Source organism: Anneissia japonica, unplaced genomic scaffold, assembly GCF_011630105.1.
Source record: "Anneissia japonica isolate Jap-2015-1 unplaced genomic scaffold, ASM1163010v1 scaffold6094_len19182_cov185, whole genome shotgun sequence".
Lineage (NCBI taxonomy): Eukaryota > Metazoa > Echinodermata > Crinoidea > Comatulida > Comatulidae > Anneissia > Anneissia japonica.
The window spans coordinates 8903-13499 of record NW_022759004.1 but is presented as its reverse complement, the minus strand read 5'-3'; positions in this window follow the sequence as shown (position 1 = coordinate 13499).

Below are 4597 nucleotides of genomic sequence, written 5' to 3'. Positions count from 1 at the left end.
ACAACCCATTCTTTGTTTACTTTCTACTGCGGCTATAACGGGCCCACGTAGGCACAACGCGGCATGTGAAAACTAAAGTTGAGCTCAACTTATAAACGCTGCTTTAAAATTTGTACCTGGGCTAGTTTATTCAACATTATTTCTCCAAATAATGCTATTAGCCACCTTTATGGTCCCAATGATGTGATGTTATGCTGAAGGATCTGTAACCCTATTGAATTTTCGCTCGCTGGACTGTGGACAAATGATTTGGGAAAAAAATTGTTGCCTCCGTATCCATGGACGTTCCATTCACGGTATTCTACCCAGCAATTCGGTGGTCAGAATTGTCATGGATAATCCAGATGGTAAGGTAATTAGGCTAGTGTCCGAGTGCTTTTAGAAAGTGTGTACCGGTGAATTAACTGGTAAATCGCACAGATATTTTTCTGTCTCTTATACACATCTAGATGTGTATAAGAGACAGCTCGGGACCCATGTCCTTAGGCAGTGACAGCTCAGCCGTTACCCCACTGCAATATAAACGTTATCGCTCTTATTATTATAATATAATTTATAGTAAATATTTTATTTATTTTTTTTGTAATAATTACCTTACTAATTAACATCAAATATCATCACTTAAATTTACTCAGCTAGAAATTAAGTCAGGGGTCCCAAGTCTTCCCAGAACACGCGGAGTCTTCCGGAAATCCGGACGACTTCCGCAATCGCGCAAACAAGCAAAAATCTCCCTCAAATTCATAGTATTTGCATGTTTTCAGTATTTTATTATCAATTTTTCCATGGCAGTCAGTGCCGATGAGTACCGTATCACTGCTGTCTCTTATACACATCTAGATGTGTATAAGAGACAGGCCTAGATAGGCGTGGCCTAACTAGTACTGTAGTTTACCTACACCTAGACCAAGGTAGAATACGGACACAACTTAAATTAGATAGACAACCCTCCCTGCCTATCCTGACATCTGGTTGACTTACCAATTAAACAGACAATTAAAAATATATAAAGCATCGCGACGTGTTCTTATTTTCCTCGCTGCGTCTGTGCTGAGAGAGGGAATGGTTACCCAGTGCCCAGTCCACTTGCAATTTTTGATATACCCAATGACTGGGTCGAAATTACCAAAGATTCAGCAAAAATTGCTCAAAATTACCCAAGCTCCCTGAAAATGCATTAAAATTTGAAAAATACGTGTTTTTCGCATGTATAGTTTCCCTTTTAGTTCAATTTATAAACAATTTTTTTATTGTAATTGTTTGTGTTAATTATTAAAATTAATATTCATGAGGTGATAATACGGATAGAAAAATACGCCCTCAGTCGGCCAGTGTTATCAGTAGATAGATCAGTGATCAAGTTTTATTATGTAATGCATTAATTTAGGTAAGTTCTATGGCAACGCAAATCACAAATAAACACTTCTGAACCCATGTTTATAGCAATCAACAGTCAATTAACAATGTTAAGTGCACTTAGTTGAGTTTTGCCTACTTGAATGGACTGAATTATACTTCTTAATTCTTCCTCTATGACAAAAATATTTAATTTTCTTAGTAAAAATAAAATACCCAAGGATTTGAACGGAATACCCAAGACCAAGTCAAAATACCCAAGATATTGGGTAAATACCCAAGCAGTGGTCACGCTGCCCAGTTGGTACCAGTGTGACCAGTGATGCGAATCAAATTAATGCAAAGGGCTGATTGGAAATTATTCTAGAATATGCCATGTTATTGGTCCCCCACCCCATCACTATTCTCAATATGCCCAGTGGGCCACCAGAATTGTCACTGATTAAGTCTAGATAGTTAGTAGAACTAGAAATGTCATATAACCGAGTTCGTGGCCCATATAGGCCTACGGGCTACGGTGGGAGATGAGGTTGGGGGGGGGGTGCGGCCGCCCCAAAAAAGGCAAACAAGTTCCGCTTGTGTAGGAGTTTGGTTTTTGTTTTATTTTCACACACATGGGCAATCAATAATTAACTACGAAGTTCTTTACTGCCCATTCGCACTATTGGACGGACTGCATAAAACTTTTTGTGCCAGTGGATTGCGACATTAAAAGGGACTCTTGTATGAACAAAATGTGCAATAAACACTCAGAACAGTGGAATACCGAAGGTGCCGGAGGCCCCTGGGCAGGGGCCGTTTTGGTCACCCAGACGCTGATGGCCGGGGCCCACTGCGGCCCCGGTTGAGTCTGGGCGTTTTTATTAGCGTTATGACGTATTTTAATACATTTTTACACATTCGAATTGCAATTCTAAGTTTATGTATCGTGATTTGACCTAAGAAAAGCATAGGCCTATTTAATTTGAGCGTAGATATCACTAAAAAAACATTACAATAAATATCAAACAAAACGAGCCAATTAAAATCAATAAATATAGGCCCTATCAGACAAAACATATATGTATCATGCATACTCATGTGTCAATGCTTTTGCTCATGGTTAATTTCTTGTTTCACGTGGTTGTCGATCGTCTTTTTGTTTTGTTTTTGTTGGTTTTTTTTTAAATATAAAGTTTAATGTTTTTATCGATATATAGACTGGAGATAGTAAAAAATGTCCTAATCACTCGACTTCGGCTTTTAAAAGGGCCTTGGTTATTTGTTTGTTAAAAACAATATTTGAATTTGCTGGGCCCGGCCCCTTGTTGAGACTCTGGACCCATGGCCTTAGGCAGTGACAGCTCAGCCGTTACCCCACTGCAATATAAACGTTATCGTTCTTATTATTATAATATACTAATTAACATCAAATATCATCACTTAAATTTACTCAGCTAGAAATTAAGTCAGGGGTCCCAAGTCTTCCCAGAACACGCGGAGTCTTCCGGAAATCCGGACGACTTCCGCAATCGCGCAAACAAGCAAAAATCTCCCTCAAATTCATAGTATTTGCATGTTTTCAGTATTTTATTATCAATTTTTCCATGGCAGTCAGTGCCGATGAGTACCGTATCACTGTGTGCAGTAATATACAAAACTAAATTTGTTAACAAAGTCATAACCACTGCAGATCAGTGGAGGGTTTAAAGGAGGTCCTAACTTTTTCCAAAGTACTATAAAAAAAATGGGGAAAAGGGAAAATATTAGGCCTACATTCAGTTCTAAAATTAGGCATATCTGAGAGTGTCATTACCTGCAATCATAGAGAAAATAGAACTCTATGCTGCAATAGAGGCACCATAATCATACCATAGAGACATTTTTTTCCCTTTATGATCATACTCAGCCCCAACCACGGTGGGGCTGAGGTGGTAGGCCTATACCCTTGAATCTGTGAAGTGCCTCCCTGCCCCCCCACCCCAATTCCGAATTTCTGGACCAGCCACGATCTCCTGGAAATGACTTCTTCCATCTTGGACCCTTGTTAAGTTACAGATCAACAAAGTATTATCTCAATTACAATATATAGGCCTATGCTTATTTCGTCAAATCACGATACAAAATTAAGAACGCAGGCCTAATTGTGCAAAAAAAGACATTAAAATACTCACAAAACGCTACACCCAACACCGAAGTGGCTGCAGCTGGAGCCTTCCCCTCCCCACCCCTACAGACTCCCACTGGGGCCTTTCAGGGGTGGCGCCATGATTTGCCCGACGGGTGGGGGAGCCGAGGTCCCCGACGGGGAGTCAGATTTCCCCGACGAAAGCAAAGTGGGCGTGGTCGAGCTTCGATTAAGGCTCCAAAAGTGGTCCTGGGCGCGAAGCCCCGAAAATTTTGACAATTTAGGGGTTTTAAAATGCTTATTTTAATCGATTTTAGATCTGAGTCTACTAATGTAGAAAATACATATAATTTTTTTTTTGTCCCCGACGAATTGTGCTTTTTCTCCACGATATGGGGGGGGGGGAGCTCTTCCCGACGGAGTGGGGCCCTGCCTCCCGGCCCCCGCTGGCGCCACACCTGGGGCCTTTCGCAGCCCTTCCGGGCCCCCAGCTCCTGGCTCGGGGCCTTCGGCTCCTTCGTTACGACACTGATCCTTGTAGCTCCGTATTTACAAATTTCGCATCTCGAGATGGCACCACCCTACGCCCCTGCTCGGTGCTCTAGGCCTACAGGCTACATGTCCAGTGGGTCGTTTATTTGAGTACATATCGATTTTATACCAACAAATGAAAATAATCACCTCTTTCGTTCCCCCCCCCCCCCGCACACTTTTCACAATTTTTCTATAATTAAAATCACACTTTTCAAAGCGAGTGGAAAGAACAACAACAATTACGAATGAAGCTTTTTGACATGAATTTTGTCTGTTTATACAAACATTCTCAGAAGCCAGAAAAAGAAACTACAAATAGAATCTGATGACTTAAAATTAACCAATCAAACTATTGTTTTTATTATTATTATTATTATTATTATTATTATTATTATTAATATTATTATTATTATTATTATTATTATTATTATTATTATTATTATTATTATCAGGGGCGGATTTAGAAGGGGCTGTTAATGTCGCAATTAATTTCTTTCAATAAACGTGCACTTTTTTATTCTTTTCCACGTGAAGGTTTTATCTGGTTGTCTGCTGGCGCGAAGAAGCAGCAGGAAATAATGAGCCTGAGCGTCAGACCAA